This window comes from Ambystoma mexicanum, chromosome 3p, assembly GCF_040938575.1.
Source record: "Ambystoma mexicanum isolate Mex_15411 chromosome 3p, UKY_AmexF1_1, whole genome shotgun sequence".
Classification (NCBI taxonomy): Eukaryota; Metazoa; Chordata; class Amphibia; order Caudata; family Ambystomatidae; genus Ambystoma; species Ambystoma mexicanum.
In genome coordinates, this window is record NC_090925.1 from 863,137,118 (window position 1) to 863,162,126 (window position 25,009).

At 48.7% G+C, this 25,009-nt stretch overlaps 1 protein-coding gene across 3 annotated transcripts in view; it reads right to left on the bottom strand.

The window, feature by feature from the left end:
• PRRT2 (proline rich transmembrane protein 2) overlaps positions 1–17,767 on the bottom strand; it is a 352,013-nt gene extending 334,246 nt beyond the window's left edge. For 2 of the 3 annotated variants that reach the window (XR_011304403.1, XM_069652019.1), the window contains exon 1: positions 17,450–17,767. The gene's annotated coding sequence lies outside the window, so the exon portion shown is untranslated. The remainder of the gene's footprint in view (positions 1–17,449) is intronic. The other variant, XM_069652020.1, reaches the window with a different exon arrangement.
• Positions 17,768–25,009: the final 7,242 nt, after the last annotated feature.

The window sequence follows — 25,009 nt, forward strand, 5'->3', positions numbered from 1 at the left end:
TGCGCCAGAGGACTTTGAAAAAGAGATCACTGTGACACAAGTGGCCTTTGTAAGTATACTGAACAGTGTGCTATTAAAGCACTCTTGCTCTGTATTGCTATAGGTTTTTAACAGCTGCAAAAGTATCACAAAAAATCGAATTTGTAATTTATTTTATGACCTGTAGCGAGTTGCCCAAACTCCCCAGCATGTGTGGGAATCATTCTGCCAGGAATAAGGGTGGTCCAGCCACTATTTAATGCACCGCCTAGAGCAGGGGTGCGCCACTTTTGTGTCTTCAGAAGAATTGGACTAAAACTACCATCAGCTCTTTTTAGCAAAGTCAATTGTGGGGTATCAGCGGATTACTAGTCCAAAACATCTGGAGTGCCACAGGTTGCAGACCACTTATGTCCTAGAGGGTGGATGAGGAGGGATTTCATCAGAAGCTTGCCCTCACTAGCAGCAATGTGAAGGATGGCAAGACAGATTTCAAAGGGCAGAAGGTTAACAAGACTAGCTTTCCGGTGTTGGCACCCTGCAAAGTGGCTCTTGCACTGGAGCTTTGATGTGGGATAGAGGGTTGGAGTGGGGCAGTTTTGGAAGCTTTGGATCTGGAATCTGACTTATTGGGTTGGATGGGTTCATTTGAGGAATGGGATGGCGAGGCCGGTACAAGTCTGGTCCGTAAAAGAACAGGTGACTGTGGTGACCTGGAATGTCAAAGGACTGAAAGAGAGTAAATAGACGGCAGGAATTGTCATACTTAATAAGTCTGAGGTTTGATATAGCCTACTTACATACTTGAAACATACTTGGAAGAGGAGGAGGTCAAGAAACTGGCGAGCAGATGGGTTGGCAGGGTATTTTACTCTTCATAGAACTCCAAGTCTCGGAGGGTGGCAATCTTGATGCTCAAAACATTTCCCTTGATGATGCATTCCTCTGAACAAAATCGTGACTAGATACTAGTGTCTATAAAAGTAAGTTTGCAAGAGGGATGCTTTCTCTTGTGTAACGTGTATCCCCTGACAACAGGATATCTGCAGTTTCCCACAAGTGTTACAACACTTACTCGAGGGGGAGGTTGAATCTCTAATCGTGATGGATAATGTAATGGTTAAGTTAGGAGAGTGAGCTCAAGCAAAAAGGGTCGGCAGGTTGGCTAGAGCTCTCCAGAGCTTAATGAGAGAGTATAAGCAGGGAAATATGTGGAGATTGCAGTTTCACACGGGGCAACACTTTACATTCCACTACTCCTCCCAGAACCCATACTCTAGACTGGACTACTTTTTGGTTTGCATAGAGCTGCACGCAGCTGGAGTAAATGAAGAAATTGAATAGTTCAAAATACTGAACCCAACTAGTGACTGAGAGCACAGTCTGGGAAGTTTTGAAATGGCACACGAACTGCTTTGTGTTGGTCTTAACCAACAACAAAAAAAGAGGGAGATCAAAGCACGGAAATCGTTTTTGGAGAAGGAGTTTAAGGAACTGGAGATCGAATTTAGAATGCTTTGGACAACAGAGGCCATAAGGATACTAGAAAGGAAGGAATCTAAGGAAATGGAATATGCATTGTACTGATTGACTTTGAGCAGGGGAAGGGGCATATGACTGCTCACTTATAGGTTAAGGGGCCAGGATAGCAAACACAGGATTGCTTCGATTCAAACAGAGCATAGTGTCATGGTTTCTAGCCAGGAGGAGTTATGCAAAGATTTTAAGAAATACGTATTGCTTTATAAAACATTGTACTGGATGGGCTGCTGCTGCCGAGCCTCGAGGAGGAGAAGGGAATGCGTTATGAGGTGATCAGCAAGGAACAGGTACTAGCTGCCATAGCCGGACTGCACCATGGGAAAATGAAAGGGCCTGACAGATTTCTACAAGATCCTGGAGGGGCCAGGAATATAAGGAATGCATTCTCTGTTTGAAGAGTCAATGGTGAAAGTAGTTCTGAGAGCCTGTGGCTTGGGACAATAACCTTGCTGTTCAACATAGACAAGAGGCAGCAGCATGTTACCACTATAGCGTTGCCCAGCATTGGCTGCCATGAAGGTGTACAATTGTGCAATTGTGCTGCGATCTTCGAGGCCGACCTGCCTCGGTGTTAAGGTTGCCAGTGACAGCAAGAGCACAGAGACAGTGGGGCTGGGAGAATGCAGACATTCTTCAGCTCGCCATTGCGTAACAGGAGAAAATGTCCAAATAAAAATTACCGACCTCACCAAAAGACCTACAACACACACCACGAAAAGTTCTAACTACCAAAAGTTCCAACTTTTCGTGGTATGTGTTTAGGTGTTTCGGCGGGGTCGGTATGGGGCTGAGGACGTGTCCCCAGCAACGCCCCCTCAGCTCCCCGACCAGAACAAAATAAAAGCCGGAGGCTGCGGGGGTGTCCCCTGCAACACTCCTCTCACTATAGTATACAATATAGTGAGCGGGGTGTTGTGGGGGACACCGCTGTAGCTCACCTGAGCAAAAGGAAAATAAAAAAATAAAAAGAATAAAAGGACCCTGCACTGCTGGTTCCCGATCATGGAAGTGAAAGGGAACCGGTGCTGCAGGAACACAGCACGTCTGAAGGAAAGGTAAGTAGGGGGCTGGGAGGTTGTTGGGGGGGTGGGGGTGTGAGTGAGGGTGTGTGTTTGAATCTGTGTGATTTGTAATGGAAATGTTCGCATGGGGAATGTGCGTACATTTCCCATCAAATCACGCAGATCCGTCTTTCTTGTGCTTCTATTGTTCAGTGTGTATGCTGGCTCCCGTTGCCATGGGCTGCAGGAGCTGAGAGGCAGGGGAACCCCTCTCTTCTCCTGTTACACATGCCCAGTGCATGTCACAGCCCATAACTCACTATAGCAAGGGCCTTTTGCTCCATCCACATGAGCAAAAACCAACATGCACGTGTCATTCTCAAATTATTCACTGGGATTGTAAAGAACCACACATCCCCTTTTGGAAAGTTCACAGTGCAAAAAAGAGTGCTGAACAAGTGGGGCAGGGGGACCATCTAGTGGGCAACTCCGCCCGTTAGATCTGCCAGATTGGCAAACTAAGCCCATTCAGCACAAGGTGGGGATTAGTCTATAGACAAAGGCCATCTTGCTTGGTGTACCTGGAGAACGTGAGAGGGCAATGACGTGGAAGTGCTCACCGGTGGCAATATACCTTCTGTTGCCATAGTGCAGGGAAAAGGGTCCCAGGATTGGTGCTCACCTGCTAAGCAGCTTACAGGAGAGATGAAGCAGTATGCCACAAGCAGTAAATCACCTGACTTCTTGGGGACCAGGCGCATGGACCAGCTCCAAAATGTACAGTCTCCTACACTGTTCCTCTGTAACCATGGAACACCAACTGTCCTTAACCTGTATTACTGCCTATGTAATATCTGCCATCTTGTATTAAGTGAATATTCTGTAACAGCGCCACGATGCCCCAGGGCCACTGGGCGCTGTATAAATCCAAATAAATAAATAAATAAATGGTTCCCCCCATATATTTACAGGAAGACTATGGAATATTAAACCCGCAATATATTTGTTTCGCAGTGATGATAAATGGTCAGTCTATAAATACACACATACAGACAGCGTACTCTGGGTCGGACTGGGCCATAAAATTGTCTGGGGGCACCAATGAAAAAGTGGCCCAGATTTGCAAATGGCTATTCATGCTTTTTATGACACTGTTTGAATAGTACCCAAGGGGGAGTTTTTTTTTATAAAGTATGATGCAAATAGTGCATTTTAAAGAATATTTATCCATCGACACTGGTCAAAACTACTAGCCACAGAGTGAATTAACCCGTCAAACTGGCCAAAATTGCTCAAAAAAATGGGCCACTTTGACCCAAAAAACTGGCCCACACCAACATTTTGTGTTTTGGTTCGGGCACGGGCCTATTGCCCTATAGGCCAATCCGGCCTGATCGTACTTTATATAGGTGAATGGAAAATAAGCGTTTCCAAATAGGAAAGCGGCATAACTTTGCACCCCCAGTTTCTTACTGTCAGCGCAGTGCTTTTTTGGCCACCCTCTCGCCAACAATGCATACCGTCTTTTCATCAAATGGGAAGTCTAACACAAAATGCCTGCGGTGTGCAGAAGGGGTAGAGGTGAGTGGATCTGTAAACTGATGAACCTGTGGATCCAAGTGTTTCACATCTGGACTCTGCGTTGCAGTTGAAAACAGTGCCAAAATTGGGATTGAATAGAAATGGAGAGATTTATAACATTGACTCACAGATCGCTTTTTGGTTAGATAATAGGAATGTGGAAACAGCTAGAAGCGTGACAGTTTTGCCTGTCGCGCTTTCTCTGGCAAGCCTTGCGTTGTCGGGTGGCTGTAAGATGGGGAACACTAGCCACGCTTTCCATGAGCATCTTTCTGTGCGCCTTCTTCTTATTTGCTGCTGTCCTCGTTCTGGGTGATAGTTTTTCTCTGGTTCGTGATGGAAAGGCTCTCGCCTGCTCTTGGTTGTCCTCGCGCCGATTCTTTTGCTTCGTCTTGGATTTGCAGTTTCGGACTGTGCATTTCCCCAGGGCTTGGTGATTTGCTCCCTGTAACTGGCGATCTCAATACTTAGAATGGCGTCCTTCTCTCTCTCTTTGTGTAAGCTTCACGTCTCAATAGTGGTATCGGACCTTTAGGTTAAGGTCTTCAAGATGTGGCCGCTCTGCTTTTGGGCTAAAGGAGTGTCGTCGTGTAGGAGCGCGTTTCCTTCCTTTGGCGCATGACACTTGTTTTTCCCAATGACTCTGGCTCCCCAGAACTCTGATTTTGCTTCTGGGTTTCTAATTCTGGCTCAGCAGGTTCTACTCGGCTCAGACTGGAATTAAGTCAACCCTGCTGGTGTAGCTCCAGTCAGCTCGTTTCCAGCTGATTCTCCTTGCAAGCTTCTTTAGTGCCTTGCATTGCTTCCGTTTCAAGCTCCTGTTACCTTCTGGCCTTTTTTGTATTTGTTGTATTAATTGAGGGGGCATGGGGTACTTCGCCTGGATGTATTCTATGCAAGGCAAACTATCTTTTGGGGCTTGCCCCATGGGTAGTTGGTTGATACATAAACAAATTATATATTGGAAGTTGGAGACAGTAACTGGGGTAATCACAGAATAGAATGATAGAACACATTTACTTTCAATATAATGTTACAGCTATGTACAGATATGCAGTTCACTGGCTGTGGTGGTGTGGATCAGATGGCCTATAATGGTGGCAGGGTGTCATGGGGGAAATAATGCGGTTCTTAAGACCATCCTTGTAGCCAGATATTGTTTGTCCTTGATTCTGGAAAATAGGTGTGACAGAATGCCATCTGCAGGGGTGTTCAATCCTGAGCTTTTCTGAAATTTTTGCAGGACTTAAATGATGCTCAATTTTCTCTCTCAGAAATTGAGCCCTGCTGAACAGGCCTCACTCTCCAATGCTCCATGCTAGAAATGTATAGCACCGATGTGTGCTCTTGCTGGGCCTCTCTAATGACATACCAGCAGCTGTCATGGCATTTGGCAACATTACAGTTGCAGAATAACTAACCTGTGCATTCCTTAAAACATACTGAAGCTATACATTCGTGTTAGCAGCAATGTGGCTACACTTTTAGAAAGTGCCCCAGTCAATATGTTCACTTACAAAGTGTACACCTGTGTTTGGTTGGCAATACTGCTACACATGTGCTAGTAGTCTAATTGAATGGAACATTCCTGGCCATATACAGTAGGTGCCATCAAAGGGCTTCTTGAACCAGAGTTATTCTAGCCTTTTTTGTAAATAAAAATGGGAATCCCTTTCATGGTTAAAAAAAATAGGTTTCAATTATTAGCTGTGTATCTCCAGGGCCTAATGGTAGATTATTGGTAACATATCGATGTAACGCTCAATCTTGTTTGGTATAGTGGCCTCTGAGGAGATGCAGTATGCATTGCCAAACCCCATTTCATGCCTTTATCTTCAACTTGTTTCCTGTGACTCCTGCAACTGCCAGGGCCTTTTGGGGATTGCTGTCTAGGGGTGGGGGTTCCACCCACAACAGAGGGTTAAGCCCAACTATTGCTGCCCTTTTTCCTCTGCTGTGAAGGCCACTTTCTTTGTTTTCTACTGGCATGGCTTAACACCTTCCTAGAGGAGCAGGGAGTGGAGTTGGAGTTGGCTGCTTCAAAGGGGGGCTCTGCAGCACATTGGGGATATTATACTAGAGGAATAATGGTTAGTCTATTTGTTACAAGGCAGACCGGGAGAGGGGAGTGTTTGGAGTGGTCCAGGAGATGATTTGCACCCAGAAGGATTGCTCCAGCCTGGAAATTCGTAGGACACGCACACTTCATGTGCCACCTCCCAACTTCCTGCATACAAGTTGCTCTGGTGGCTGGCGCCAGCTGCAAGACTTGTTTCTGCAGCCAGCAAGAATTGGCCCCTCAGAGGAGGCTTGGAGTGAACCAATACACAGTGGCACAATGGCTACATAAAAGGGCTGCCCCCCCTTTGTTGAATTATCTTGAATACTCATCTTGACCCAACTTGAAGATGATTTTGCTGGAACTTCAATGGGTTAAATTCTGCCCAAAGTCCCCAGCTATTGGGGTGAAGATTTCCAAGGAGGGAGAATGGTCCTCCACTACAAATTTCAAGGGAACCTTTGAAGTGACCTGCTGTTAGAAAAGGCTTGTCTACTGCATGCGCACAATTACCCAAGACTATGCCTTCTGAGTTGGCAAAGCCTGCAAGTGTCCCTGACAACCTTCCATGCTGGGAATGGGAGAAGACAGACCCACCTTATTTATTTATCTATTTATTCATTTGTAAAGCTCACTAAGCCTGCAGGCATCAAGGCACTGGTTACAACAGTAGAAAGAAAACAAATAAGAAGCCATACAGTATCAGTTACTTATTAGAGCCGGAGAGGCTTAAGTTCGGGTACAAGTGTCAGAATAGATGTAGTAAGACAAGTGGTAAGTTCATTGAAAATAGGATTGTTTTCAGTTGTTTTCTGAATGCCCACAGGGATTGTTTAAATCTCAGTGATAAGGGTAGTGAGTTCCAAGTTTTAGAGGCAATGACTGGGAAGCTGTACCCTCCCGCCCGCTTGAGCTTGAATCAGGTTCTGGTCAGTTGGTGCGTGTAAGGGGACCGTGTAGGTACAGAAGATTGTGTTTTTGAGAATGTCTGCACTGAGTATTTGGGCCTCAGTCGGAAAGGCATTTGTGAGTGATTGCCAGAGTTTTTAAGGCAATACGCCCCCAGATAGGCAGCCAATGCAAAGTTTTTCATGCAGCTGAGAGGTGCTCATGCTTGGAAATGTGGAGTGCGGCTCTGAGGGAATTGTTTTTAATTATTTGGAGCTTGTGAATGTTGCGAGAGGAAGTCCCTGTGAATAAGGCATTGCAGTAATCCAATTTGGATCGAATGAGTGCTCTGGCATGGTGGCACAGTTGTCCGGACTTAGAAAAGGTCTGCATGCATTTATAATTTTGGACGTGTGTGCAGCAGAGGAGGCAATTGTATTGACTTGTCTAGATAAAGACAAAGTGGGGTCGACGTAGACCCCCCCGTGTCTTGACATTGTTGGCCCCCGTGATGGTGTTACCCTCTATGGTGAATGATTTGTACGACAGGTCAAGCTTGTTGAGTGAGGCTTGGGAGCTGACCAAAAGCAGTTCAGCCTTCTCGTCGTTGAGGCACAGAAGGTGGATGGCCATCCATGCCTGTATAGTGTGATAGACTGAAAGCAGGTTGCTGGCATTGATGGTGTAATGCCCAGTGAGGTGGAGGAGGACCTGTGTGTCGTTTGCGTAATTTGTGTAGGAGATGCCTTTGTCATCAAGTAGGTCGAACAAGGGTTTTGTAAAAATGTTGTAGCGGGTCGGGGAGACACTAGAACCTTGCGGGACCCCACACATGAAAGGGGCTGGCAAGGCAGAGTCGTTGGCCGAGAACACTCTCATTGGCCTGTCAGAGAGGAGAGACATGGGCTGCTGATGCTAGGTGGTGACACAAGGTGTGGTGATCTACTAGATCAAAGGCAGCCGATAAGTCTAGTAGCAGGAGTAAGACTGTTTTGCCGGTCTGTTTAATTTTATCCAATTGAATCTTGAGATCAAGTGAGGCCGTTTCTGTGCCAAAGCCTGGTCGGAATCCAGATTGTCGTTAGTCCAAGAGGATGTTGGATTCCAAGTGGTGCTGGATCTGAAGGTAGGCTGTCCGGTCAAGTATTTTTAGAAGTAAGGGTACAGTGGTAATAGGGCATTAGTTACTGGGGAAGCTTGGATCGAGGGTAGTTTTTTTTTTTAGAAGTGGCTGAACCCATGCATCTTTGAGAGTATTAGGTACAGAGCAGGCGAAGAAGGAAGCATTCATGAGGGAGGTCATGAAAGGAGCAAGTTCATCAGCGCCGTCCTTAATGACTGCTGCTGGGCAGATGTCCCCCTGGCAATGCAAGGGTGGTAGGCCTTTGATTATCAGGGTACCCTCAGATTCTGTGACTGGTTTCAAGTCGAAGAGGGGTGGATTATGTAAGGCCACTACGGGTCCGGCAGTGGATGTAGTAGGTATTGCTCTGTGAAGGGTGTTTTTCTTAGCTAAGATCGTTTTTTGGAGTGTGTCGATTTTTGTTAGTAGGGCATTCTGGATATCTGAACACCAGGCGCTTTCTTGAGTACCAGATGAAAGGGGGGTGATGGGGTTTTTGAGCTCACAAAGAATAGCGATGAGCTCTCTTGCGCTAGACTGCGAGTTGGCAATACAGGTATTGTAGGTGGAGCTCTGTACGCGGATAAATGCCTTTTTTATATTCCTTTACAGCGTGGAGGAAACGGGCTTTGTTGGGATCAAATATGTTATTATTCCATTGTGAATCTGCATCCTGTTTGAGTAGGCAGAGAGCTTTGTGTTCGGGGGTAAACCAGGCATTGCAATGGGCGAGAGGTTTAGCTTTGCACAGAGTGAGGGGGGCTACAGTGTTGATAGCCAGTGCAATTGTTGCATTTTACAAGTCTACCAGGGCGGTTTGGCCATTGAGTAAGGTTTGAGGGTGGCGTAGCTCGTCCAGCAGTGGCAGGATGCAGGTTTTGGGGATGTTTTTGTTACTTCGTGTAGCAGAGGGGGGAAGATCGGGCTGCCATTGGGTGAGGGTTAGACACTGGTATGGAGAATAGGATAATCTTGTGGTCTGTCCAGGGGGCAGGGCCGATTGGATATAATGGTTGTGTTTCAGTTGAGGTCAGCTAACCAGTCTAGGATTTGGCCTTACGAATGTGTGGCGGTGAGAATGCATTGGGTGAAGTCTAGTGCACTAAGAGCGTTAGCAAGTGAGAGGGCATTTGGGTCTGAATCATCATTATAGCCCAGGTTAAGATCGCCTAGGAGTAGGGTCTTAGTTGAAGGTGTAGCGTTGGAGAGGATCAGAGACCACAGGAAGGGTCTTGCAGCACCCCAAGGAAAACACTAAGCGATATAACCCTGGTTCTGCCCGCACTCCCATGCCTTCTGGGCCATAGTGACAAGTAAGACTCCATTTTATACCTTAAAGACATATTCTTGGCATTGAACATTACTGAAAAAACAATTGGCCACATATTCCTGTCTTCATACACAGAGTGCCCCTTTTCATCAAAAGTCTGCATATTGTGTGTATTCCTTTCCAAGAGTGGCTTGTTGGTGTTTATGTTTTTGCTTTATCAAGATGGCCATTGTTTTATTTTAGTACCAGAGTAGCATTATTGTTTTGGATGCTTCATTGCTGGCTCACATCCCTCTTGAAGAGCTTAGCATGCCCTTGGCTGGATCACTGGTGGTTTAGTGGTAGTATGGGGCTGAGTAAGAGTTTGGAAACCCCTATTCAGTCCAGTACTCATGCAGAGCACTAGTTGCTCCTCACAATAGGGTTTTCCACTGGGGAGCCAAGCAGGTGACAATGAAAGACGACATGCTGGAAGGAGGCTATTGGGTAGCGGAGGGCCTCAAAGCCAAGGATTTGAGGGTATGAATAAATTCAGCCATGTAAAGAATGACTAACCCTTGGATACAGGTGTAAAGTTTGCAGTGGAGTTTGAAAAGGGGAGCGACACAGCTATCCACGCCACATTAAAGCAGTATATGGAGGCGTGTGGCAAAGTGTAGTACTTTATTGAGAGGAGCAGAGGAGTGCAGTCTCTCAGAGGCTGAAGCCCTAATCCAACATGCTAAGGACTAGAGTGGAGATGAGCATTTTGATAAGAGTGAAAGCCGAAAGGGTGACAGATATTCAGCTGTTTTGGAGGGTGAGCGTGGCAGGAATAAATTGCTGAAGTTTAAGGTCGCTATCAAAGTTGACCCTTAGATTATGAGTCATGGAGGATGGAATTTTCAGTTATTCTATTTGATGCTTATAAAGCACAATCTACGTCCAAAAGTGCACCCTGGTGCTGGGTACAATCTATATTGTTAAGATACTCCTCATTCATTGTCCTGTCATTACTTAGGAAATAAAGAGGTTTAAGGTGATCGGATACGTTACTGGTGAGGGGAGACAGACTGTGTTTGAGGCGTGGAGAGGGATGAATTCAGTTTTTGTGGAGTTGGGAATCGGTCAACGCAGTGCCATCCAGCGATGAATAGTGTATTGGGAGTTGGTGATGAGAGGATAGTTCTGGGGTGAAAATGGGGAAGGAGGAGATTTTTTGGCATCAGCAAATACATTTTGTGAAAAGCTGAAGGAGGCCCTTAGTTTATCAAGGGATGAGATGTAACGTGGGAAAAGGAGAGTGCAGAGGACACAACCACTTGTTTGGCTCCTGCCTGGAGTATGGAGAGAAAGGTTGTTTGAGGAGACTGAGAGGTGCGGTCATGCAAGAAAGCGACCCAAGTAAGGTGATACTGTGTCAAAAGAGGCAGATGACTTATGCAGAATGTGGACAAATGAGTGGTGAGGAATTTGGAGAGGTGAGAGAGCACAATTTCCTTAGTGTCTGAAGAAGAAACCCCCACTTCGAGACGGTGACTGAGTACATTCATTTTCATATATTTGGTTGAAAACCAAACATTGCAGGGCTTTGGAATAGAGGGAAAGAAGGGAAACTGGTTAATAGTTGGCGTGGTTGTTGGCGACAGTAATATGTTCCTTCAAGATGGCTATGACTGTAATCAACTTGAAGGACACTGGTAAGCTACCAGAGAAAAGTTGACAAGTTGAAGAGTGTGTATAGTAAGAGCAGGTCAGAGGTGTTGGTTTCTTGACTGCAGTACAAAGCGATCAGTCATTGAGCGCACAAGTGTGGTTGGCGGACAGTAGGACTGGCACCAGCTCAGCTAGTGTGGTGGGATGAAAGTTTTTATAGAGAGGAGGGGATGTGGGTGGGAGGCTTTTGAGAGAAGCAGGGTGAAGGGAGAGTGTATGGCGTCTCGGGTGTCTAAGTCATCAGCTGAAAAGAGGTGGGGAGTCTGGGAGGGCAAACATAGAAGGAAGGGTCATATATAGCTTGCAAGATTGGGAGTGGAGGGAGGAGTTGAGGGGGGTATAGTGGAGGGGCGTGGCATTGTCTTGGGCAGTGAAGAGAGTGAGGTGGGGATTCGATGTTGGAGGCAAAAGAAACAGCCCGTTTTGCACCAGCAGCGCAACTGGAGACACATGGTGCTTCTAGTCGAGTTGGCCGTAATTTACTCTGAGGAGGCCTGTTACGTTTGTACTTTGGTGCAAACAGTCCCCCTTCCGGTGAATTTCAGCATTTGCATGTCGACGTGAAAAACGGAGGTTTAAAGTGGAGGCATACTCCCTTTTGCAGCTTTCTTCTGCACTCCACAGTGCTAAATGAGTAAACGATGCCTGAGATTTCAGCATGACAGGCAGCGTTTACAATGGAGTCCTGTTGAATCTGCATTCTTTGCTGGTATAAAAATCAGGCGGACTCCATAGGAATCCACATCATGTATGTCAAAAAAGGACATGCTGTACAAAATGCTGCTGTATTTGTATGGCGGCGAGGAAGGAGAAGGGGGAATTGTAAATTGTGATCTCTGCCCTAGCTCCATCATACAAATGAATGAAAATATGGCGTGCCATAAAATGCATGCGCAAAATGTGGAAGCTTTTTATGCAAATATTTCAAGCTTCTCAATGAGGAACGAGTCCCGCGAAAATCTTCAGTTGTTGAATGGCTCAGATCATCGAGGATTGGTGGCGTGGGCGAGATGGAGTGGAGGATTGGAGCTTGTAGAGGGGCTAGTGTTGAGTTGAAACCCAGAAAGGCCTGCTCAGTGGAGCCAGAAGTGGAACAAGAGTTTGAACAGCAGATATCTCTTTCAATAAGTGAGCAACAGGCTGACTCACTGTTTCGGTTTCTGCGGGTGGTAGGATAGAACAATTCTGGAGACGTAGTCAGGAGTGTGATCATTAAGGGTTTTGTGAATCGTGCACAGGGTTTGGAATTGAGCCCTTTCCTTTATCGGCAGCCGGGATGATGTTATTGCTGATTGTATTGTATTGTATTTTTATCGGGGCGCACATAAACATACAAGACGACAGAAAAGACGGGACAATACAAATATGGCCTAGTCAATTTAATCCAGGCAAAAAGGACCGTTTTCAGGGATTTCTTAAAAGACAATAGATTAGAAACTGATATCAGGGCTGGACGGAGGTCATTCCATATCCTGGAGGTGCAGTTGGCAAATGATGTGCTCAGTCCTTTTGATTTCTTACAGAGGGCAAGAGACAAGATTTGTATTAGTTGACCTCAGTGAAGGTAACGGGGCATACCGTGAAGTTGCTGGTTTCAGGTAACTAGGTGCCTTCCCATATCGGCATTTGTGAAGTAAGGTAGCTGCTTTAAATTGACATCTAGCCATGACCAGTAGGTAACCGGTGGAGTTCCCGCCGAAAACTCGAAATGCAGCACCTTCTTGGAACTTTCTTGATGATGAGATCCCGATAAAATTTGATTTCCGAATAAAGGTCAACATTTGACTTCCACCTGCTTCACATAGAGGAAAATGTGCGATTTAGGAATGACTGCTTAATACCAGAGCCTTGCAAGCCCGATGGTCCATGTATCCAAATAGCATCACCTAACACGCATGATCCAAAAATGACAAAGACTTGACACTTTGCTAATGCTTACAGCAAACTTAAAGAAAGGTGTGGGCTCTAACCAAGCAGTACGATTACAAGGCGCAGCACATTCAGAGACCCCCAAAGCCGAAAAGAAGCAGCATCCTGCCAGGCATCAGAATATGACTACTAAGAGAATAGGCATGTCGTGTTAGCAATTCAGTAGTGTACATAAGACATACCCTATAAGGTGTGCCAATACACGTGAGCTTTGCAAATCAATACATTGGTTATTGTATACGTTTTATTAACAGACATTAATATATAAATCAGTTTAGTTTGACCATTAAATAAGTCTAAAATTCCATATGTAGGCAGTCCATAGTGTGTAACCTATAGTAGCATGACTAATCTATAGTTATAATAACCACACGCTACAATTTGTGATTAACAGAGAGGATCTGTTTTATTGATTTTTTGTGTGTGATATAGACCAGGGGTTACACCCCCCCCCTTCCCCTCCTTTGGTGTGTCCCTGGAGTCTCTCGTGGTATACTGTGAGCTTTGTAAATCGTGCCAATGAAGCATTCACGAACTGAACTGTGTGGGAGGGGGGGGGGCAGGGGGCAATGAAAAGGTACAACAAGAGGGGGCATAACAGAAAAGTGTGTGGAAAAGCGATGTAGAGGTTCTGAGAAGACGGGAAAGAGAAACAAGCGAGAGGTGAAACGGGGGAAAATAGTAGCTGTGAAGAAAACAGAGGAGAGGAGGAAAAATAGAGCGGTGTAGTAGAGGGAACGCACTTTGAGAGTGGAAGAAGTGCAAAGGAAAGTTGCAAATGGTGGTGGAAAACGGATAGAGACACGAGTCTGCGAGGATACATTTGAAAGGAACAAGATTAGGGCAGGGAGATCGGGGGTGGGTACCTCGACGGGGAACTATGGTGAAAGGTTGGGAAAGTCGAAGGGGTGAAAGAGCAGAGAAGGGATGGAACGCAAGAGAGAAAGGAGCAAAGGCATGGAACGCAAGAGTGAAAGGCGCAAAGAAACAGGTGAGGAGCTGTGAGGAAGTGCGACGGAGAGAGAGGGAATGAGATGGAGAAAGAAGAGCGCGATGTATATTTGGACAGATAAACAGATTGGTCAAGATATTCAGAGACTGCAAAAATAAAAGTACAGGGAGGGGCGGTGGTGAAGCGCTGCAGCAAGCAGACTCCCGGGGGACGCGAGGCATTGCAAGAGTCTGGCCTCTACTAAAGGGAATGGAAATGTGAGGAGGAAAAAGGTATGTGGATTGCGAGCCTGCCAGCCACAGAGGACACCTACGCACGCCCAGTCAGCATCGCCCACAACACGATCACACGCATGCAGAACTTACAGTAACACGGGCATACCACACACATACCTCGTTGCTGGCAGTAAGCCACACGCACGCGTTTCATAGAAATGCACATAAAGCGTCACAACAGTGGCACAGACACGTAGAATGCAGCATCCATGCAATGTCAGTTATATGGACGCACCGACACAGTAACTGCAATACTTGACAGTAACACACAAAGCAACACCGAACATTGTTGACAGTAACGCATACGCATTAACACACGTACAACATTGCTCACCCCCATAGCATGTACATAGTGATAGACACACCTCTGATAACCAACATTGCAGACAGTAGCAGACGCACACAGCAACACAATGCCAAACACAGACGCAACAATATGCAGACACGATCAATGCAACTAACTGACCTGTCAACGCGCATAGAGCACCGCACAACACTACTGACTGTAACAACACATATGCATCCTTGGCAGTAACAGACACACACAGCAGCTCCCGTACTTTGCTGACTCGCTAACCAGATAAGATCCACGACACGAACACATCAATGCACCTATAATATCATTCAAAGTTGTAGACCTGCTCTTGGCAGCACATTTAAAAAAAAAAGAAACAAGAGTAACGGCAACTTGAAAACACACATCCAGCATGGCTGACAAGAACAGACTAACACGGAGTGCAAATTGCATGCTTTATTCACAGCATGAGACATGGCAAAGCAACGCACATAAAATCACTGAGACATTACGTGTATGACAGCAACACAAACAACACATCAGTGACAGTAAAACATACAAGCAGCACACATGCATCACTGGCTGTAACAGGCACAGCAGCATACATGCATACATCATCACTGATTGTAACACAGCAACGGCACACCTCCAGCGTTGCTGAAAGTAGCCGGACACATGTAAAGGAAATGCATCATGTATTAATGACAGTAAGGTAAAAAAAAAAAAAAAAGAGCCACCCCACGCATATCACTGACAGTAACGGCCAGAAAGGGTGAAAGGAACACACCCAGCAACACACAATATCCATGACAACAACAGACACCCACCAACTAAACACATATGTTCATCCTCACTGGCTGTAACAGACACATAAACACACATACACACGGCACTGGCAATAGGTCAGACGAAGCCAAACACATCCATCATCCCTGAAAGTTTCAGAGCGCATGCACAGCAACGTTCACCATATTGGACTGACCATAGTGAAGAAATGCACAAGCGACCCTCATTCATCGGTGCCAATAGCAGCCGCGCCCACAGCAACACCAATGAAAGCAATACACACGCACAGCGCAACACACACATCAAAGCAGTGACCCACGAAGCAACTAACACGTGTACAACATCGCTGTATGTAGCATAGAAACACCAACACAGAGACACCAGCACACATGCAGCGTTGCTGAGGTTCTAGATGACACACAAGTAATAGCGCATAATATAGAATTGGAGGTTAAGCAGAAACACGCAAAGAAGCCCACATACATAACTAACAGTAACACCGAGACACACACATGAACCAACGCACACACAGTGACATGTGCATTAACACGTACGACCCGTTTATCAAAGACCTACCGCAGCACCCGGTAGCAGGCACAGTAGCTCTGACAAACACCCTAAAGCACCCATATCCCGGACCCGGCCAGCACGAAATAAATGACAGTTCAACAAACACGTCATTAAGCTACACATATATCACCACTGGGGTAAGGCACGCCAACACACATGCATCATCACTGCTTAACAGAGCAACGCAACATCTGACACTACGCAGACACACAAACAGTAACCGAGCCACGCAGACACATGCACTCACAGTAACACGGTGCATGAAAAGCAGGAGGCAATCCCTAATTACAGGTGTGCTGAAACACTTGAGGGCAACGTCAGCCCGTGCCTGGAGACATACACCCACGGCCTTATCATTGCGCGCGCCTCCATTGCCGCCTCCTCCCCCCCCCACCCCCCGCCCACCCACACATGCATCCTCACACAGGAGGCAAGATTCCGAGGAAGGCTCCTCTGTCGCGCTAAAGCATCCATCTCAGCGAGGCTTCAGGGGAAGGAGGTCCCTTCTTCGGGAAGAGCTGTCTAGCAACGGCCTGTGTAGTCAGGAAAGATCACAAAAAGTGCCGTAACTCATTACGCGTATATTCCTTCCAGGCTGTTAAATATTGGGTTTTTTTAAAACGACGTTTTAACAAAAATCCTCTTTTTGTTGCCCAACTCGGTAGATTTCTTACATTTCTATCTGTAAGATATGTTTACTGTGTTTTCATAGACACCTCAATTAAAGCATACTCGAACACAGGTATTAAAAAGCATGATTTTGCTTCCACTCCCTCCCATTAGCCCCTTACTTTATATACACAATATGTTGCTGACGGCGACGCCACACAAAAGCCGACCCAAAACCCTCGCAACAAGAAATCCCGAACGACACGTGCGGGTTCAACAGTAAAATGTGCATTTCTTTCCACGCAGCTACGAAACAGAATCCAGATCCCCGCTCATCTCCAAGAGACATCCCGAGCGAGCGCCACACCACCCCCTGCTTCTGACTACCATGCCACGGGGCACTTGGGCACACAGAAATCGGTCAAACTGATTAATCGAAAGTCTGGGTTATCGGGAAAAACCTCCATTGGTGCGTTTGCCCAGAAAAGGGTGCCGCTCAGATAGCTGCTGGTCGCCTGCACTTCTAAGTGACAATTACGTGCGAATAGTTGCCATTATTTAGACACACCCTTTTGCTGGGGAGTGCCTTGATCAACAAACTGGTATTACTAAACATATGTATACACCTTCACATGCTGCCACCAGCATCCGTGCCCCATATCTACCCCACCACGACCCTCCATCCCCCAGCAACCGACCACCACCATTCCTCGTGCACATAAATATCCCCGGACACTGTCTTCTCGCCTCCAGTGGGAAAAATAGCTTTATAAAACCCAATGAAAAAAGGAAAGCGGTGGATTATTTTCAGCAGTCGAGTAATTGGGGTATTAAGGAGTTACCCTGGTATTTGGCAAGGCATTTCCTATCGACTTCTACCCCACAGTCCACCTACCTCCTCTTCCTTGTAGCCAATGTTCGTGCCCCAATCTTCTGAGGGGTTCCCTGTCCTTTCAGGTGGAGGGTGGCTCTCGGCTGATTTCACGGCAAGTCTTTGATACCCCCTAACACACCCTCGTCCCCAAAAGTCCAGACGTTCCCCCTCCCTATTTACCTCACACGTGGCACGGCTGTTGCGATAAGAAAAGCGACAAGGAAAGTACAGTAGCCCGACACGCGCGGCAGCGACGACAATTCAAAAGACGCAGACGGCAGCATGGGAAGCCCCTGTTCTTATCTCTGAAATGCTGGCTGGGAGTCACTGTGGATGTCCCTCGCTCCTTCCCTCCCTCCCTCCTCACTCACTCCATCTCCTACGCCCCCCAGACAGCCATCCCTGGCCCACCCCCGCCTCGCCATCTGTAGGCTGCTGTGTGTGTGTGTGTCACATGGCCAGAGAGAGTCAGAGACGCAGCAGAATAGGGCTTGGACCCCCATACTCTCCCCACCTTCGGCCAGAGGGAAGGGGATCAATATACAGTAATGTTCAGACAGACTTCTCTAGGCAGAGGGAAAGGGGAGGATCCGCAGAGAGCAGCTGAGGATGCAGGGGTGTATCCGTGGCGCGCGCCACAGCAGCGTGTGCATCTCTGCCTTGGGCACACGCAGCGCATCCGGCTCCGGCATCCCATCCTGGGACCGCAGAAAGCACGGAGGATGCACCTCATTTCGGAAGTACCGCACGCCTGCAATGCCAGTGCCTCGCCCAGTCCAACCCTGCCCCGCAGCATCCTCTGCCATGCTGCTGCTAGCTCCCCTGGCATCTCTGACTTCGCTGGTACCCCAGCACTAACACCAGCACCAACAGAGGGCCCTGCTGATCTGCAGTACCCCGTGCATAGGTGGTGGGTTGAGGCTGTGCGCCCCCACCCACTGTGAGCAGATCACAATCTCTGCAGAGCAGCTCGCACTCGTGCATAATTTAACTGGGACTAGCGGAGAACGGGGTGGGGTCTGCACGGTTAACCCCCACACTCCCAGACAACCGCTCCTCCATGAAGATGAGGGGGGTCATATCAAGCCGAATCTGCGTGGCCATGCACAGGAATGTGTGTGTGTGCTGGTGGGGTGGAGGGGGGGGGGGGCTAAGTGCAAGGCTTGGCGCAGGCCATTCTTAATATCTCAAACTCGTTTGGGAATCGAGTGGACTCCCATTTCTTTATCTTTACCCCACCCCCATTCCCTCCCACATTGTTCCTGTGGACCCCCACTTCCTGGTCCTCGTATAACATCTGGAGCTCACACTCACTGAGACGCCATCTGCATAATATCTGCCCCCGCCCCCACTTTGTGCCCTGGACAGGTTACCTGTGGACCAAGCACCCCTCTCCCGCACAAACAGCGCCTCACAGAATCAAAGGAGAGGATACCTAACCATGCAACGTTAACAGTCGAACAAGCATAAGCGGATTTGGCGGGGATTGCTTCAGGTCATAAAAGGGTGAATGCTAATGTAACCACTGGCTTTTTACATACATGGTGCTTGCCCTACACGCCCTACCTCTCGCCATTTCCTGCGCACGGCCTCTGGAATGCGGGTAACCAGTGGACCTATATGCAGGCAGAATATAGTAACAACACTTCCCCCCCAAGGTGGGGAATCACCTTATGGTCCCCCCCCCCATGTAGTAACACTGAAACATTGGGCAAGGGATGGCCTCCGGAATGCGGGGAATCCGGGCAGCGCAAGCTGCTCGCCGTGCACCTGTGAAGCCGACGGAGGGCCTCGCAATCACTGTTATATCCGCCCTGCGTCCCGCGCAGTGATGCAGGGTGTCTCAATAAAAGCCCCGCCCCCGCGGACGGGGAGCAGTTCTGGGCACAGTAATGAACAGAGTGTGGCGTGTCTCATTTCGCTCCCGCTGGAGCTACGCCACTGCGGCCTACTGACAAGGCACGGAGACAGGACATAACAATGGCGACGAGGGAAACGGAACCCTGCACACGTGCTCAACGCTCTGCCAGCTGTTGCTGACTCACGGCAACACAGGAAATTTTTGGACACCCGGTGGGGGGGGCGCACAAAACCCCCACCCACACAAAAAAGAAAAAAAAAATGCTCTCCTTCTTCCATGCCAATCGAGCTGATCTTCAACACGGGCCACCGTCGGCTGGAGGGGACACACTCCCTAAGGACACCCATAGTGAAGTGCAACAACCACCAATTGACTTCCAGGAGTCAGAGGCGCCACGTCACAGCGTGGGAGGCCTTCACACTTGCTCCATATTCGGGTGTTCAGGGCTACCGCACATGGTGAGCGCCTGGATTGACGCAGCTGCCCATCCACCACAGTTTGAGACTTTCAACCGCGCAGGGGCACAGTCACCCGAGGACAGGCATTAAGGTGAGGCCCTGCCATGGCGAACAGCACGTCCACCCCCAGGCCCGGCACGCCTTCTAGAATTGCGGCCAATTTGTCAATGTCATCACCACAAGCTCACCCACATGGGAACTCCTCGGCAATGATTCAGCCGTTTGATCCATTTACGGACCCATCATCAGTTGGCCCCGGTGGCAACTATGGATCCAAACATTTGAAATGGCGATGGAATGCAAGGACATAACCACTGACAGGAAGATGAGATCGCACCTGTTGCTAAACGTGGGGGACAAGGTACTGCGTATCTTTAACTCGTTAACCATTGATGATGGCCAGGACATCTACCAGCAAGCGAAGGATGCCCTGTCGGCTCATTTTCTCTCACAGCTCAACCCTGATTATGAAACTTTTATATTCTGCACCACTATTCAGGGAGAAGAGGAGACCTTGGATGCCTACCATACCCGACTGAGGAAGCTGGCAATATCGTGTAGGTTCACGAATGTCGAGAAAGAAATCTGGAGACAGCTCATCAACGGCATCCATTCGGAGAAACTGAGAAGGATGGTACTGAGTGAGAAGGGCACCTCCCCAACACGCATTCTGGAATTGGGTCGTCGAAGGGAACTGGAACATACCAGGGCCGCCAACATGGGGGTGACTCTTCAAAAACTACAGCCTGCCCTCACGACAGCAATGGTGGCCCATGTCACCAACAGACAGCCCGCAAGGGATGAGGCTGGCGGCAACTACGCATAAGCTAGGTGGCAGCCACGAATCCCGGGACCCACGGAATGTGGATGGTGTGGTGGACCGCGACATAGACGGCAAAACTGCCCCGCGCAAGCAACAACATGTGGGGCATGTGGCAGAAAGGACCACTATGCTAAGGTGTGCCGGTCATCGGTCAACCCACTGCCGCCCCTGAATACTCCCCAAGAGAAGAGCGGGACCAAAAAAAAGAAGCAGGCCAATGTAAGGCGAGTCAAAACGACAAACTCTTTGACTGAGGAAGAAGGGGATGACGTCACAGGGACCCAACATGAATCCGGCAGGGAACAGTGGAGAAAAGGGAGAAAAGTCTACCTGGTGTCAGCCCTGGATCAGGGACATGTGACGCAAAAAAAAAGGCTCCGGAGGCGCAAATGCCAGGTCACTCTCCAAAACCAGCAGGTATGGATGACCATTGACACGGGAGCGTCCGTAAATGTTATGCCCACAAGCACATTCCAAACACTGCAACCACAACCAGATCTGAAGAACACAGACACTTTACTGTTTGCGTATGGCTGTAGGAAACCCCTACCGGTGGGTTGGCAGATTCCGCACCACCCTCAGCCATGGCGAAAAAAGGCTACCATCAAAAATCTACATCGTAAATGCAGGGATCAAATGCCTTCTGAATGGGGATGCGGCTGAAGACCTAGGGCTAGTCAAGTTCGTCTGTCACGTGAAGGAAGCACAAGAGGTCGAGAAGATCCTGGCACAGTATCCCAACCTACAAAACGGGATAGGGTGTTTGAAAGGAAAGGAAAGACAATCAATCAATCAAGCTCCACATAGACGAGTCGGTCCAGCCAAAGGCCGTAAGACACAGGAGAACCCCATTCCACATGCGTGAACAAGTGGAGAAAGAACTTAAAGCACTGGAAGAAGCAGGCATAATAGAAGAGGTAACTGGGCCGATACCATGGGTCTCCCCGATGGTGGTCACAAAAAAACCCAAACAGCCAGGAAAAGTCTGGATTTGTATAGACCTGCGTCTACCGAACACTGCAATCAAGCGGGAGAGCCATATCACACCTATGCTTGACGAAATCGTGGCTGATCTCACCGGGTCATCAGTCTTCTCCAAGGTTGATCTGAAAGCAGGATACCACCAGCTCAAGCTGCATAAGGACTCTCGATACATAACCACTTTCTCGACACACCTGGGTTTACGGATATATAAATGTCTAAGCTTTGGGATCTCGTCGGCTGCGAAGTTTTCCAACAGACTATTCAGGAGGTCATCCGGGACATACCAGGTGTCCTAAATGTGAGTCCCGTGCTCAGGACAGAGAAGAACACTTGAGGAGACTGCAGATGCTCCTGGGCAGACTAGAAGACGCTGGGTTAACTATTCACAAAGAAAAATGTGAATTCTTCAAAATGGAAATATCTTTCTTTGGCTACAAGTTCAGCAGCACTGGCATCTCCCCGGACCTCCAGGAGGTTGCCGACATACAAGCTGCGAGTCAGCCGATGACACCTACCGAAGTGCGCAGCTTCCTGGGGATGGCCACGTACTGTGGGAGGTTCATCCGTAACTTGGCCACTCTCTCTGAACCCCTGCGAGAACTTACCAAGCTTAACACAAAGTGGGAATGGGGGCAGGCGTGTCAGGAGGCTTTTGAAAACATCAAAGAGTCGCTGTCCATTGACACAAAGATGGCTTACTACGACACTGAACTCCCAACGGAGCTATTTGTGGATGCGAGCCCTGTCGGCCTAGGGGCCATCCTCATGCAGGTCACCAAAGAAGGGGAGAAGAGGCCCATTGCATATGCGTCAAGAGCCCTCACAATGACAGAGCAGCGATACTCGCACATTGAGAAGGCGGCAATGGCCGTACTGTGGGGGTGTCGTCATTTCCACCTCTATCTCTATGGCAGAAGATTCACGACAGTTACGGATCACAAACCTCTGTTGCCTATCTTCATGGGCACATCCTCTCACCCGCCAGCTAGAATAGCCAAATGGCTGTTGCACCTCCAGCAGTACAATTTTGAATTGGCCTATCAGCCGGGAAGTGGAAACCCGGCGGACTTCCTCTGAAGACACCCTCGAGCGGCGACTCCACAAGAAGTCCAAGTAGCCTAAGACCGAGGAACATATCTGCCAGGTTGTGCGGGCCATGAGGCCAAAGGCTGTCAGCATCGAGGACATTGAATTGGAAACGTACAAGGACCCGTGCTGCGACCTGGTGAAGGATGCCATCATCTCAGGCGATTGCAAGTCCTTCATGAAGAACACCCACAACAGGACAGCGGAAGCAAAGGCGTTCCTCACGGGGATGTTCACCATATGACAGGACCTGTCGATCACAGAGCAAGGACTGCTACTCAGGGGAAATCGCATTGTCATCTCGTCGAGCCTCCAGGACAGAATAGTGGCATTAGCCCATGAAGGCCACCATGGGATGGCTCGGACGAAGGCTGGAATCCGGCACCAAGTGTGGTTTCCACAGATAGACGAGAAGGTCGAAAGGCTAATAAACACCTGTCTACCCTGACAGATAACCGGAGCTCCACCGGATCCAGAACCGATCCAGTCAGCGGAACGCGGCCTTGGCAGATGGGATGCGATCAGCATCGACTTTTGCACACTACAAGAAGGCCTCTACCTCCTGGTGGCCATTGATGATCACTCCCGATATCCTGAAGTCGAGGTAGTTGAATCCACGGCAGTGGAAGTGGAAATTCCCGCCATGGAGAAGATGTTTGCAATGCATGGACTACCCACACAAATCAAGAGTGATAACGGCGCACCATTCCAAGGGGAGGAGTTCAAACAATACCTGCAGGAACTAAACATAAGGTACCATTACATCATGCCAAGGTGGCCCCAGGCGAGTGGGGATGTAGAACGGTTCATGAGGACACTCAACAAAGTGCTGAGGCTATCAAGAGCAAACGCCAGCCCGTGGAAGGTCGATCTCTACCGTTTTCTGCGAAACTACCGGGTCACCCCTCACAGCACGACGGGTGTCCCGCCAGCCACCTCATGTTTGGCACCGTCATAAAGTCCTCCATTCCACATCACCCAAGCAGGAGCCCGGACCGTTTTGACAAGGAGCGCATGGAAAGGAGGAGAACGGGTGCCAATGCACACATGACTGCCAAAAGGAGGTCGAAGCCATCCGACCACCAGGTGGGCGACCAGGTGGTCATGCTGCGAAATCCGACAAGGTCCAAACTGGACTCCAGCTACGATTTGTTCCCATGGACTGTCAGTGAGAAACAAGGGACCATTATAACTGTAAAGAGAGGACGCCGACAGGTGACACGAAATGCGTCGTGGTTCAAGGCGGTGCCACGCAACCTGTGGATTGATGGCGAGTGTCACCAAGAAGATGATGAACCCCAGTCGAACGAAGGAGACCCCGCTCAACTTCAGGAGGAGGTTGAAGTGGGTGACAGGACGTGGGAGCAGTGGAGCGAACCGGACATGGGTGAGCCGGACATGGAAGGTGAGGCGCCCAGTGAGACAGTGGGGCCCAGCCCCAGAAGGCAGCGGTATGGTTTAAGAACTGCCACCAAGTCGCCCGCTCGGCTCAAAGACTATGTGTGGTAGTCTGCCCCATTAGAACTGTAAGAGGGGAGGCACCCAGGGGTTTTGTAGTTTAAGGGTCTGCATAATGGTATTTGAAATGTTTTGTTTAAATGTTAAGTTAAAATAAAGGAGGAATGTTATATCCGCCCTGCGTCCCGCAACGCGGTGACGCAGGGCATCTCAATAAAAGCCCCACCCCCGCGAAGCAGTTCCGTGCACAGTAACGAACAGAGTGTGGCGTGTCTCATTTCGCTCCCGCTGGTGCTGTGCCACTGCGGCCTACTGACAAGGCCCTGCACGTTCTGTCGCCCCTCGTGCCGAGGCGCGGAGACAGGACATAACAATCACCACGCCCTTTCTACACTGTGCGCGCGAGGGAGGCGCGTGCGGCCGATGCTCCCGCGCTTCCTCACGCGGAGGCCTACGCTGCCGCGACCCGTGTGTGGAAAGCGGGCGCTGTTACTTGCAGGAAGCGGGCGCCACTCCGGTGTACTCTTCTTTTGCGAGCTAATCTTGCACCGCCTCCGGTCTAACGGGCCTGTGATTGAGAGGGGTGGCAGTTCCCCTGCCAGGGCTGTTTGCCCATCGGCTACCGCGTGTCTTTCTCACTCCAATCTTTCCCGAAGGGGTGTCATCGCATGTCCTCGCAGTGCGGGCATTGTGAGTTATTTCCTGCGTTTGGAGCCAGTGTATAGCGTTTCGGTTCTGCTGGACTCCTGGCTTGTCACATCCTGTGATCTTAATCGCACAACTTTGACATTTCTTTAGGCAGAATCGATAGAGACCGGAAAACGTGTTTTCAAGCAGCTTCCCGCGGAGCCGTTAGTCAGAGAGTGAAGATAAAAATCGTGGCACATTTAGATTAAGTGAGTCTTTTGGAC